General features: G+C 41.3%; 1 long non-coding RNA gene across 2 annotated transcripts in view; it reads left to right on the top strand.

The window, feature by feature from the left end:
* LOC107536462 (uncharacterized) overlaps positions 1-14,788 on the top strand; it is an 81,854-nt gene that overhangs the window by 5,260 nt on the left and 61,806 nt on the right. The window contains exons 1-2 of one of the 2 annotated variants that reach the window (XR_015715621.1): positions 754-1,363; positions 1,605-1,764. This is a non-coding gene — a long non-coding RNA (uncharacterized LOC107536462). Of the gene's footprint in view, positions 1-753; positions 1,364-1,604; positions 1,765-14,788 lie in introns of those variants that run through there. The other variant, XR_001603139.2, reaches the window with a different exon arrangement.

Genomic DNA, 14,788 nt, shown 5'->3' with positions numbered 1-14,788 from the left:
GGGGCAGAAAAAGTTTCTCTTAACCCTCTTAAGGGTCCCTGGCAGGGCCTGAAAATTAAATGGACAAAGACAAATTAATGGGAGAAAAGCGTACAAATTTTATAGATTTTGTTACATGTACATGGGAGCCTTCACAAGAGAATGAAGACCCAAAGTGGTGACCAGAGCAGGAAATTTTTATACCTTTTAGACAAAAAGCAATAAATTTGTGAAGAATTGACAAGATTAAGTGATTTGGGCTAGGGGTAGTGAATGGTAAAGAAGTGCCTAGGAAGATAAAGGTTAGTTTAACAAGATTGGTTTTTATAGATTTCTCAGTCCCAAATTCCCCTCTCTAGTGATAATAATGTCTTTTTTCTTCCTGGTACAGAGAGAGTACCTTTCACCTGGGAGATTTACCTCCTGCTTTCAGGGAGAAAGGGTTGGGGGGGCAGAGTGACCATCCTTCTGCCATTCTTGTATGCCAAGGCACCATATTTTGGGGTAGGATGTCCTGAGCCCCATCACACCCAACAAATGTATCTTTGATAACTATTCCATGGGAGGAACATCTCCCTGTCTATCTCTCTATAATATATATAGTTTTTAGAACAATAGTGAGATCCTGCTATCTACATTACAAAATAAATATTCCATATCTTATCAGAAAGGCGGAGTACTTATGGTATTAATAAACCTGCCAGTCCGTGTAATTTGTCAAATAGACAAGCAAACCCATATATGAAATTTTAGCCTTGATTTATTTCCGAGTTTAAAGCAAGCCGGCTTGTTTTATTAAATATATGTATCTAATATTTACATTCTTCTTGTGCACAATTCTATTTTCTGATGACTGTGAAGGCACATTGATTTCACACCCCAGCATGTAACAGATAGGGATGCCAGACGAGAATTTTTAGACATGGTGTCATTTTATTGAGAGCCATTTTCTTTTCTGATAAATGGCTTTGAGAGCAGCTACATAGCCTGCCCCTATCCTTGTCTCCCCACCTCACAGAATTTGTCGGTGCACCTCTGTAACCTGCCTGAAGAGAATTATAATCTCCCGGTGACTTTACCAGCCATTCATCTTCCTCCCATTGATGGGTCTGAAAGAAGGAATCCCTAGAGCCGTTTCCGCCTGGCCTCTGAGTCATCCTCTTGGCTTCTTTAGTCACAGATAGAAGAGCAGCCCTGTGCTCTCCCCGCTGGTCTCCGGGGGCAAAGCCAGCCACGCAGCACAGTGCCTCCGATTTCTCCATGAAAGAGTCACTCGAGTCACCACCCAGCAGAAAATCAACCCCATCCACTTCGGTGAAGGTGTCACCATCAGCAGAAGATGTTTTCACGCCAGGACACAGCTCTGAAAATGAGGAAATGACACGTGCGATTGAAATCTTAAATATATTATCATTCACAGTGTGGGGAACGATTTCTCCTAAAAGCTTTCATAAGATAACATTTCTGCCAACAGCAGCATTTTATCACCAGTTGTAATAACCAAGTCCTTAAATGCATGGCTTCCCTTAGAAGTCGTGAATAAGCCACTTCTGATTCCTGGGTACATAAATTGTCCAGGCTCTCTTTCCCAAGTACCAAATTATATGTCTCTATTCTGCCCACAGAAGAGCCCTGAGAGCGTCGCCTGGCCTTGTGTTGTTTCCTGAAATACTCGCCAAGGTGGGGGAAAGAGCACGACTCCCACTCAACACAGTGTGTGAAGGGCACCGCTTGAAAGTATCTTCCACGTCTGTCCCATGATCAAGATTACTGGAAGGTTAACTGGTATGTCCACACTTAATTATTTTTTTCACCAAGAAATATAGATTAAAACTCAGAAGAGACGTTTGCCTCATGGGTCACTGGTCACTAATTGTTTCATTCAGCGTTCACCTGAAAACCCCGTGTTCCAGGCAGGTGCTGGAGGGGCTCTGGGGCCCACGTGCTCCCTCTCCCTCGCATATGCCCCAGCCCCTAGCTCAGTACCTGCAGTAAATGCTTACGGTTGTAAAATAGAAAGGAAAGAGGAGGGGAGGCGAGGACACCAGAAGGAAGAAAAAAGACAGCAGAGGCGGAAGGCGATGCCAGCAGTGTTAAATCAAGGTTTTTCTCCCTTTAATGAGTTTCAGAAAGTGTTTCATTATAACTTGCAGAAATTGGAATGGATGCGACATAAATTCCTTGGTTGGCTGCCAGTGAGGGTTCAAAGGAGGGTCACTATCTTTCATTTGGCACTGGACACCTACTCTGACTAATCCACACTGCAGTTGTGGAACAATCTATCAGCCAGTGGTCCTTCTTGAGCAATAGGCCCAGCATTGCGCCAGACACCCGGAGCAGGGGTAGTGTGACTCTGGGACACACCTATTTCACTGGGGGGGGGAGATGACATAGCTTGATGGCATCATGAAAAGTAGAAATTATCCACATCTTTGAAAAGAGACATACTTAGCAGTTGTTTTTTTAATGAACACATTTTTTTAAAGCCTGGCAGTGCTTTTCAGTGTGTAAGTGAAGTTGAGTGTCATTATTCAGAAGGTCGATGGAGTGGAGCAGAGCTTGCTTTGCAGACAGAAGTGGCAGCCTGGGCTGAGTGAGGTTATTTATAAGCTGCCACTGCCCAGGATTGCTGACGGAGACTGCAGAGGACCGTTTCGCTCTGCAGGTGACGTCATTTATTTTGGTGCGTGTTCTTGGAACGCGGTCTCTTCTGAAAGGTTGTTAACTGGCCGCGGCTGTGACAGGACAAGATATTGGCCTTTGGCCTTTGCGGTTACAGTAGTAAAAAGGCTACAGCTTTTTCTTCACTCTTTTTCGGCAGGGAAGACTTGCCATTGAAGGAACTACATTTTGTTTTTTCCCAAGAAAGAATCACCATTTTAAAGATATCGTAGAAGTATATAGCACAGCATTCTTTTTCTTGCGCTTACAAAATGAGCTTTTCTGTGATTGTTTAAAGTACTTAACTTGTGGTACTTCCAGTAAGAGAAAGACTTTAGTTTTTACCGATGCTAACATAAAATATTCACCTGTCAGCAATACTACGATGCTCTACACCATGAGGATACTTAATATGGTAATTACTCCCCTGGTTAGAATTGATAATGGCCGCTTTTCTCTAAATTAATTCTCTCTTATTTCTAGGGATGAGTAAAAGAAAATATGTAGGCTTCACAGGGCACTAAGGAATTGATCTCTATTCCTACAAGGAATTCTGATTTTCATCATGTTGAGTTTAGAGAGTTCTTTCGTTTCCTTTAACTTTGATATTTAAAAAATTAATTTTTCCATTGGCTACATCTTTCCAAACTAAATTCAAGAGGATGGGTCCTAGAAGCCGATAAATGTAAAGGTATTTAATAAAGGCCTTTCCCCTGGGATGCATTCAACATTTGTAAGCATCAGAATTCTGTGTATATAATTACTAATTTACAGTGTACTATCTCATCATGAATATCTGCAGAGTTTAGCCCATTATGATAAGGGAACAGGCAGAGCCTGACATGAGAAGACTCACACCGCCCAGGCGAAAATGAATGAAATACATTTTACAGTCCTTTGATTTCCTCCTAATTCAGTGGGCCTTTGATTCCTGGTTTAAATTTATAAGATTTATTATTGTTGTATTTGCAATAAAATTATGCTCATTTTCCAAGCAGTGATGCTCCAATTAAGAATTGAGGAAGAAATTACTGTAACACAGTGGAATGTGGAGCTTTAAGAGCTTTCAAAAATGTACCAATATAAACAACAGTTATTTGGGGCTGATGATGGATCTCCTTTTGTTTTGGCAAGATATAAGAGAAAAATCACCCCTGTAGTTATCTTCTTTTGTCAGTAACACACAGAGATGGAGATTAGGACCTATCTTGGCGTGTATACACACCATTCATAGTGTGTCATTTATGAAAACCTTGGAGCAGAATTTGGCTCTGTATTGAAACCGTGATGAGTCCCAGCTGGGTCCCTTAAATCACCTAAGCAAGCAGAGTCCTGTGTTTAACACCATCTCCCCATTTTTTTAATAATATCTGGAGACTTAGATCATACCCTCTGGATATGTCTCCAGCAACCCTCTCCTGACCTCTGTTCCTGATTTAAGCCTTCAAAAATGAGACCCATTCAAGTTGATTTCATATTGTTCGTCATAAGATCCAAGCTATTTCTCTCTCTCCTCATTGCATTCTACCTCTCTGAGGCATGGGCTTGGCCGTTTCATTGTCCTGATAAGCTGAGATATCATAACGGGGATATTATCATACTTCTGTTCCTTTATAATCTCTTCGCACAAGTCCCTGGGAGAAGGAAGTTGCAGGCTTTTGTGCTTCTCTCAGTGCTGACTGCCCACATCCCTTCAGTTATCCGTGCTCCTGCCCTTTCATGTCCCCTCATTCCCTATTAAACTTTTCTTTGGATCCTCATTTATACTAAGGTTCAAATAACTGATAACAACCTAAAGCAATAGTTCTCACCCCAGGGTGCACATCAGAATCTCACGGGGAGTAAAGATTTACATCACTGAATTCTATTTCCGACTTAGTGAATCAAAATCGCTAAGCATAGGAACCAGGAATTTTTATTTTTTCAAAGCCCATAAGCATTCCCAATGAAGAATTACTGACCTTCCATTGAATCTGCATCTTAATAGGTTCAGAATCTGCAACTAAAGGCACTATGATCAACTGAAGAATTTTAAGCAGCTATGAAAGAGAACTGCAGAAAGCCAAGAATTCCCAGGACATAGTGGGTGGAGGGCTTTGGCTCCAAATCCCTTGTCTGTCACAACTACATTTTTTCAACAATATTAAAAATTTTATAAAGTTTTTTCCTGAGTAAAAACCACATGTTCTTCACAAAAAACATGAAAAAATAAAAAGAAAATTAAAACTGTAAGACAGAACCGTTAACATTTAGGCTTATTTTCTTCCATTTTTAGGTATTTTTATTTTTTAATCTTATTTTTCAATTACAATTTACATTCAATATTATTTTGTATTAGTTTCAGGTGTGTAGCTTAGTGGTTAGAGTTACAAAGCAATCCCCCAATGTTTCAAGTACCCATCTGCCACCATATATAGTTATCACAAGGCAATTATTTTTTATTTTTTTTACAAAATCGGCCTTATCTTTTTATATTTTTCCTTCCAGTAAACATTTTGTTCTATGAGTGTAGGGTCTATATCTCATTCTTTCTCTCTCTCTCTCTCTCTCTCTCTCTCTCACATACACACACACACACACACACACACACACACAGTGCCTCTGATGTTTTATGTGCTCAGTAAACATGTACGGACTGAGTGAATTCGGTGACCCAGTTTTGGACTCCTTTCTGAGCATTCACAGAAACATAGTAACAAGGATTATAATGATTTTTATTCTGTGCTTTTTCAAGCAGCTTCAAAAAATTATATTTTTAGGATGATTATGTAAAAAATATAAAATAGAATTATTAAATACAATTTTAGTAGCTCTTTGCTCTTTCAAAATAACTCAGTGGCGATTTAAAAAAATTGTTTTTTAAATGTCTTCTGCCTAGCCAGCGTGGCTCAGCAGTTGAGCATTGACCTAGGATCCAGGAGATCGCAGTTCGATTCCCGGTCAGGGCACATGCCTGGGTTTTGGGCTCGAGCCCCAGTGGGGGACATGCTGGAGGCAGCCAATCAATGACTCTCATCATTGATGTTTCTATTTCTCTCTCTCCCTCTCCTTTTGTCTCTCTGAAATCAATAAAGATACATTTTTAAAAAACATTTAAAAAAAAATCTGTCTTCTAAGAAATAAGGCTTCTGCTTTTATCTAGGAAATTCCATGATACTTCACTCATTACTTAAGCAGCATTTTCTTTCAAAAGGGCAAAATACAAGCCTGAGATTAGACAAAGAATCATTAAACAGTAGCACATAGGCACAGACTTCTGTTTCTATCATTGTAGAAAATAAAAGGAAAGTTACCTTTTGATGAATAGTAGCAGTACTTATTAAGTGTTAGACTTTTAACATTACAATGACTTTGGGGGAAAGGAGATTTTAAAAAGTTCCAATTACTCTAAAATTCAAATTATATAAAATAATTTGCATTTCTTCCACATAAGTGAAAATACATTTTTATTGGTTGTCCCACTTAAACTGCTAAGGATATTAACTGGTCAATATAAAAGTATCTTTTATTCCCCACCCCCCAATAATATTGTTTCTGTGCCCCACCCCTTGGCCCAAATAAACCAACCCAGTCTTAGATGTTGAAGATTTGAGTTTCCTTAGCTCCAAGAAGAAATATTTGACCTGAATTCTCAAAACCTAGGCCCATAGGGGTTTGAGACCTAAATTATCCTAGATTAGGGAAAGGGGTGTTTCTGGGGGTTCAGGGAGAAACAGGTGAACCCACATGGGAGATTAAGCTCCTTGAGCCTGAGTAAGGTGGGAGGGCATGGTGGCAAGTTCTCTAAGATATGCAATCCGCTCCCACCCAGCCATCTGGGGGTGTCTGGTCACCTAAAGGAACACCAGCATGGATGCGTCTGTGGAGACTGAATCTCTAGCACTGTGGCTTGTAGAGCAGGCTCTGGCCAACACATTTCTCTGGTGACATTCTTGGAGCTCACCCCACACTGGTGCCTGGCTGCAGGTCATGTCATTGAAGAAGCATCAGGAAAGATGGCAAATACCATGAAGTCAGGGCCCTCCTAATTTTCCTAGAATCAAGGAAGTTCTTGGATTCTTATGACACAGCAGAGACAGGGAGGGTGTCTCTAAGTGACAAAGACTGGTAGTGTTTATCCTATATTCATTCTTTCTCACTAACAAAACTGCTATAATATTGGAGGCACTGTACCTGCCTTAAAAACTTCATTTCCTAGTCTTTCTCACATGGGTGACCAATGAGTATTAAAAGAAGTCAAGAAGCACTTTTGAAAAATTTCCTTCACTTTTTGGACTTTCCCTTCTTCCTGCTGAGCTTGAAGAAATCACATCTGGAGGTCCAACAGCTGTATTTTATCCTGGAGGGTGGAAATCACTCATGAAAGATTGCAGAGCAGAAATATAGGAAGGACCTGGCTTCCTAGAGCATCTGTACCAGCTCAGGGCTGCCTCCATCATAATTCTACATGAGAAATGAATCTTTATTTTAGCCTTGTAGTTGGGTCTCATTGGCTGAAGCATTAACCTCCTAACCATATAACTGTCAGAGAAACCTTGGAAGTATTATTATGTCCAATCCCATTTGTTTTACATGATGGGGCACTGATAAATGATAGTCAGAATTCAAACACTGTTTTGTCTAGGTCTAAAGCACATACTTTTAATTGTCATGCTATCTGGTAAATCAAGCTGGGACGGACAAAGTTAGACAGGTGTAGGGGCAGGAGAGGGGCTGTGCAGAGACCAGAGCAAGAACCAGGTAACCAGAAACCAGTGGGAAGGACCCTCCAAGGAGTGTGTGGGGGTGTGTGTGTGTGCACACATACGCAGTAACAAGACCCAAGAACTATAATCGCGCTGAGTGCTGCTCCATCTGCTCTTTAGCCCTGATCATTGCACTTGAAGAATTTCCGAGCCTGAAACATGAAGCCAAAATTAGAAATATGCCTAGTAGTTAGTCAACTAATTGAGTTAATGTAGATGCCAATCCTGATAAGTCGAATCCCGGAGAAGAAATTTTGATTCGAATTAACTAGTTTAATTGTCTGTGAAATCCAAATTAACCAAGTAATTGCAAGTTAACCCTTTCACTTAATGCTGTGTAGCTCCCCCTACCCTGACTGGAAATGTGCTATTTGTATCCTTGGTGCTCTTGCCTCTGGGTGGCAGGTACGACTCCTTCCACCAGTGTGGAGTACAGACGTCGGGGCATTTGGCAATGTCTGGGCGATGTTACCAGCATCTGGTGGGTAGAGGCCTGGGGTGATGCTAAATATCTTGCAATGCACAGGACATTGCCCTACAACAAAGAACCAACCAGGACAAAACTTCAATAGAGTTGTTGAGAAACCTAGTGAAGGAAGAACTGGGTACTTTAACCTGTTCATGACAATCCAATTGGTTATTTCAGGCTCCAAAGTAATATTTATCAAATTAAGCAGATAATTGATTATACTCTATTGCAATTTTTCCATTGTAGGTATAGCCAAAAAGTTAGCTTCTGGGTTTCTAAAATCCTCCATCCTTTCCGTTTCAAGTCTCTGTGTTTTACTGGAAGGTCATTAAGTTGCTTTGCTTTTGAAGTCCATTTATTACTTCTAAATCTAGTGCAGTCTATTTAGTCTTTCTTAATGCTGTCTAGTGAAACATTAATGAGGAGCTCACGCATAGTCATAGAATTTGTCTGATTACCTCATTAATTTTTAATGAGTTTGCTGCTTACACTTCAGGAAAACATAACAGAAATTGGATAATGTAATTCTTTCTGGGTGGAGTGCCCCTAAATCTGGCTCTAAATTATTAATCATGTAGGCTGAGGACATTAAAGAGGCTTTCGCCCATAAATTTACCTAAATCTTTGACTACATAATTTCGTCAGTATATTGTTCCCAGAAATTTCTTTTAATCAATTATTGTAGCTGGAAATGTCCACTTCTCTTCAGAGTGAAGTCCAGAATTCAAAATCTGAGAAACTGAGCTTCATCATAAGATTGAAACTTGAACCCACCGTTAAGAAGCGTTATAATCACATCGGTTTCTTAAGAAGAAAAGTGAATCATTATTGTAAATATCAATTTGTGGCTTCTAGAATCCAGAAGATATATTTAATCCAATCTATTTCTGTACCTAGATCATCTAAGTTGATTATACATTGTTTTAAAATTCTCATCTTATGGATCTGGGGCATAAAATTTCACTAATATGCTGCTAGTTTTGCAGCTATCGAATAATCTATGTCCCATGGTAGCAATGACTATAAGATTACTCAGCCGGTAAAAGTTTATTTTACAATTGGAAACATCTCAGCACAATAAAGATTAAATTAGTTGTTCTAGTCAATAAACCTAGAACGTCTGCATCCCAGCCCTTTTCTGAGGATGGCGGCAACAATTCCTTTCCAATAGAGCAGGAATAGTAATGACATTCAGACTGTAAAGACTACGAAGACTCCTATATAATCCTGACTCTACCAGCCCCAACTGCCCCATGCCAGAAAAACAACCACAGACTAATTTCTGTCAATTTATAGAAGCTATCAATCAGTTCAGGCTATGTTGATGTGTTTAGCGTAAATCATTAGCAAACATTACAAAAGACACATTCTACTGAATTGATCAGCTGCGGCTCAGTGGCACAGGAGTACAGTGAGGGTGACCAGTACTTCCCAGCCTCTCCTAATCCAGCCATCATTTCTCTTAGCCAAAGCCGAGTGGTCCAACTGAGAGCTGGAGTAATGAGGGTGCCGTGGGTGCTTTGCACACAGCTTTGCTTTAGTGGAATCGCAACAAACAAGGCAGTCAAGCTGGCCATGCAGATGAAATCATTGGGGTGCCACGCGGCTGAAGAGCCATACCCTTTTGCTGCATCAGTTGCAAAATAGACCCAGAAGTCAAATGGAGATCTAAATATGAAATTTACTTCTAGTGAAGCTGGACTGGAGTATGGCAAAGTCAGACGTCCCGCTCTCCTTTCCGAGATGCACACTGAGGGAGGCCCCTCTGCAGGGAGCGCTGCTCTTGCGCTTGCCACCTGAAGCTAAGATGTGTGTGTCCTGTGGGCAGGCTAGTTGAGGAAAGATGGATGCCAACAGCTTAACATGCTTCTAGAAATCTCACCATGGGAAGAAGCCAGCAAAAGAGGGTGGGGCAGAAGCTTCCATCAATTCTTTCAAGAGCCCAGAACTTCCTGCTTTATGAGTCAAGGCTGGGAAGCCAGGACAAGGGGGAAATGACCCCCACCTACCCAAAATCTCATTGCTTTGCAACAGAATACTTCATTTTTGGTTTTTAATAGTCGGGCTTTAAGTATAGCAATAGAAATAGTCTTTATCCTTAAAAGATTTTCCTTTTAAAATCATTTAAAATATACTGTTGAATTGATGGCTCGGACAGTATTGGAAAAAATATTCAACTTCATCAATTGGTGTTTTTCTGTAGATGCGACTCAATTATGTTAACTTGAGTTATTGAGTAAATCTGCAGTGTCTCTTGCCTTTAGTGACAAGGTTAGGATTAGACCCTGAAATAATAGTGTGGTAAAGGAAGCTTGGAAATAATTTTGAACAGTGGTTCTCAACCCTGGCTGAACATTAGAATCACCTGATGAGCTTTTAAAAAATGTGAATAGCAGCCCCCATTCCCAGAGGCTTTGATGTAATTGGTCTAAGGTGTGGCTCAGACATCAGTATTTGCAGAGTCCCCAGCAGGGTCTCCAAATGTATAAAAGGGTCTCTCCTTCCAACAGATGCAGCCCCAAGCCAAGGACTGTGCTCAGGCTGTGCTCTGCCCCCACTTCTCAGCAGGGCTTTTTTGATCAATATAAATGGCACAAGTGTTCACAGAGGCCCTGCTCCTGAGGCCCTACTCCGCAGATGCAGAAAGTAAAGCCCTGAGATGTTGAATAAGTCTGGAAATAGAAGGGCAGCTGAATTGAGTAGAGCCACAAAAAGTATTAAATTTGAAGCAACAAATGGGAGTTGGGGGGGTAGGTGTTTAACCTCAGAGACTGTGCTGTCTGGGTCTCTGAGTCTTCCTTCCTAAAAAAGTATAAAGGGAGCATTGGGCTTCTGTTCTAGCTCTGGGGAACTCCAGAGCTGGTTTTGTTCAATCTCATCCAAGTACTACTGTGGGGAGTGTATTATATTAAGACTAGTTTTCTAGTTCCAGAGGGAGTGGTAAAAGCAGCTTTTCCTCCCTGAAATAAGTGGCCTTATATCCAGAGACCTAGATTCACAAAGCCTGGGTAAAGCAAAGCAAGCTTTATTACTGACTCTCATCTTCCCAAGACCCAATGGAAAAGAAAGGAGAGGATCCCTGACCAAAGAGGGGGTTTAAGGAGTACAGAATCTCACCACTCTTGGCAGGATTTGGGGGCTTGCTCAATATGGAAAGGATGTATGGGGCTGTTCTACTTCTTCAGGGTTCATGGGGAAACTGGCTGCTTCTTTGGCTCAAGAAGACTGTAAACAGAACTTCATTCCTTTGGCAGATCTTAGTAAACATAGAACTGGAAATTGGACTCTTGCTTAACCAGTGGTTCTCAAAATTTAGCGTGCATCAGAATGGCTTAAAGGGAATGTTAAAACCCAGATTGCTGACCTAGCACCCCAGAGTTTCTGATTTAGTTGGTCTAAGATGGAGCGTGAGAATTTGCTATTTCAACGGGTCTCGGGAATCACGCTTTGAGGGCCTCTGCTTCAGGGGATCTTAGAGCCATTATGGTCTCCCTCTTATAAGGCAGTTGCAATGTCTTTGGGCCACTAATGTCCTTCTGAAAACTTCTGAATCCAGTTGTATTTTTTGTGAAAGATATGTCTGCACTTTAGATTTCATCAGGATTAATATACAATGTTGTTAACCAAAGATAAATTTGTCATCCCATTAAGCTACAAATATAAAAGGAAAAAACCTCACAAAAGTTGACCTTTAATTTGACAGATTAATATCACAGATAAAGATCACATTGAGATTTGTTTCTACGTATCTTCTTTGATGGTTTGAAAAGTGCCATATGGTGACTATTAGTGTATATGCCCTTTTCTGCACTTGTAGTCAAGAGACATTTTAATTTTTTGCTGTTATAAATAATGCCTCAATGAATATACATTTAAGTATAATATCTTTTCCCAGCATTTTGGATTGCAAATACAGCTGCTGTCATACTGAGTGAAAGTATACTTCATGCATGCACTGGGTTAGCCTGGATTCTCCAGAGAAACAGAACCAATGGGATATAAAAGGAGATTTATCATGGGGAATTGGCTCATACAATAATGGAGACTGAGAAGCCCCACAGTCTGCCATCTGCTGGGGGAAGACCCAGGAAAGTCCATGTGTAATTCAATCAGCATATGAAGGCTTGGGAACCAGGGGAACTGATAATGTAACTCCCAGTCTGAGGGCAGGAGAAGATAAATGAGATATCCCAGCTGAAGCAATGATGTGGGAAAAGGGGACATATTTCTCCTTCCTCCAACCTTTATTCTGTTGGGTCCTCAACAGATTGGATGATACCCAGCTATGCTGGGGAGGGCCATCTGCTTTACCCAGTCCACCGATTCAAATGCTCATCTTATCCGAAAACACCCTCATAGACATACCCAGGAGTAATGGGTAACCAGATTGCTGGGCATCCTCTGATCCAGTCCAGAGGACACAGAGTTAACAATCACATGCACATTGTAAAAATTCTCATCTAAGCAAATGGTTCTAAACCTCCCTCCAATGTCCAGTTCTGGAGCCTTGTTTGCCTGTGACTGCCCTAAATATTTATTCATTCAAACAGTATTGATTGAGCACCTACTGTAGTTCTGTGCTAGATGCTGGTGATAAAGTGGTGGACAAAACTATCATGGTCCCTAATTTTATGGAGCTTACATGTTTAAGAGAGACAAAAGAGAGAGATTGGGATAGATTTTAAAAATTGCAAACTGTAATACCTACTGTGAAGGAACAGATGAGGTCCTGAGTGGTCACCAAGGAAGGCCTCTCCAAGGAGTCATTTAAGCTGAAACTGAGGGTAGGGAGTATCTGGCCATGCTACTGCAGATAGAACATTCCAACTGAAGGAGCTGCATGTGCAAAGGCCCTGTGGTGAGAAACAGTTGCAGGCAGAGAATCTGAAGGAAGAACAGTGTAGCTAGAGCTAAGGAACATTGAGAGAGAGGTAGAATTCGATAGTAACGTGCTCTGTATGTCACTGTAAAAAAGTCTGGCTTTTATTCTCAGTGGAATGGCTGGCTGTAAGTAGGGGAGAAATAGAAACAGATCTTTGTTTTAAGATCACTTTTGCTGAGTGCTAATGGATTAGAAGAGGAAGTGTGGAAGTGAGGAGATTAGAAGACCATTGTGGTGTCCAGGCAAATAAGGGTCAAAATTGGACTAAAGGTGGGGGGTGGAGATGGTGAGTAAAGGACAGATGGTGTGTAAAGGAAATGTATTTGGAGATAAGCTCTTGGGGTTTCCTGATATGTGGGGATGAGCGAGTGAAGGAAAGGAAAGGATTAAGGATGGCTCAGATTTCTGGCTTGAAAAATGAAGGGAGTAGTCATGTAATTCATAGGCCTGGGTGAGACTTGGAAAGTGAGGGAAAGATTGGCCGTGAGGCAAATGTAGTGGCAACTCCAGAGTGGTTTTCCAGGCTCCCCTGCTAAGGAAGCCTGCCAAGGGGGAGATGTGGGAGCAATACCCAGTGTTCTCGTCCTGTCTCCATGACCCCCTTCCTTTGGAATTCTCCCCCCAACCAGGCTACAGGGTACAGTCGTCTCCCCAGTTACCTAACTCTCGGGACCACACACCCCTACCTCCTTTTTCTAGTTACTTATATAGCTCTTAGGGATTTTACTGTTAATTACAGAGGGAAAACAGACCGATATTAAGAACTTGTAAAGTTCCGATTCCTGGTTCCCTTCCTCCATCCAGTCACGGTAAATGGAAGTCCCGATGAGTTCCGTGCTTTGAGATTTTACTTCTAAGAGGAGACTTCGCTAACTTCTCCATCTTAAACCCTCTCGTCTTTAAACTTCCGCTTGGATGTCAGCATAGGCCTGCTAGACTGTTGCCTCCTAGAGTGCTCACTTCATACACCGTGGGCTCAGGAAGCCACGAGGTGCCCTCTCGTCTTAAATGTGTGTATTATTTCCTCGGGCTGCCGTAACAAGTTACCACAAACTGGACTGGATGGCTTTACACAAAGGAGTTACTTTAGACATTTGGTGGCATCCACCCAGGACTCCAATAAGAAGGCAATTAGAAGGGCCCCATCTGGGATCAATGCTGAGATGGCACTGCTAGCTAGTCTTGTCTCTGACAAGTGATTTCTACAACCTTGGCTGACTAAACCTTTCCCTGCCCCAATTATTTAGATATGTATTAATATTTTCAATCTGATTAATGTCTATTCTTACTGCCTTGGGAAGCATTTAGTCCGGTTAAGGTACTTACTAATCTCTGCTCTGATCCATTAGGAATTCATAGTTTAACTCTGGGAAGGCAACTTCATTTCCATGATTTTGAGAGGAACAGTGACAGCCACACTTAGGAGATTTTGTTTTTCTTCCGTTCATTTGCAGAGAGAGCATATTCTGATGGATCAGAGGGAAGGGAGGTAGAGGTCCCAACAGTACACTGCAAACTCAGGAAGTTTTGGGACAGTACACTGCAAACCCAGGAAGGTGGGGAGATGATAGGAAGACCCTAAGGAAATGAGAGACAAATGAGAGTGACGAGTGAAAGCCAACCTCAACTTGTAATTTTCTCCTGGAGCCAGTTCTGACAGTATCCTCTGACTCTTCACAGAGAGAGGCCAGTGAAAACTGAGATGACAACAATGTGGGGTGTTTTTTTTTCCCTTGTAAAGCTGGGCTCAGTTTGAGACAGAATATTAATGACAAAAGGCTCAATATCTCATTACCAATCCCCGAGGGCATGTAGACCCCAGAAAAGATAAATATTTGAATAGATGATGATTATATGTATGATAATTTGTAGTCAGCATTCCACATGCATTTTCATTGAGTCTTTTACTTTAAACTAGCGCTTCGGAGTGAGATTTGCAATAATTATATACATATATATACTTTGGATTCTGAACTCAGGATTTGAGGATCATTAAGCCCAAACATGCCTTCGAAAAAGAGCAGCCTCCTTATTGATTTACCGAGGAGAGGC

Source organism: Miniopterus natalensis, chromosome 14, assembly GCF_054644295.1.
Source record: "Miniopterus natalensis isolate mMinNat1 chromosome 14, mMinNat1.hap1, whole genome shotgun sequence".
Lineage (NCBI taxonomy): Eukaryota > Metazoa > Chordata > Mammalia > Chiroptera > Miniopteridae > Miniopterus > Miniopterus natalensis.
This window is presented reverse-complemented; position numbering and strand designations above follow the sequence as displayed.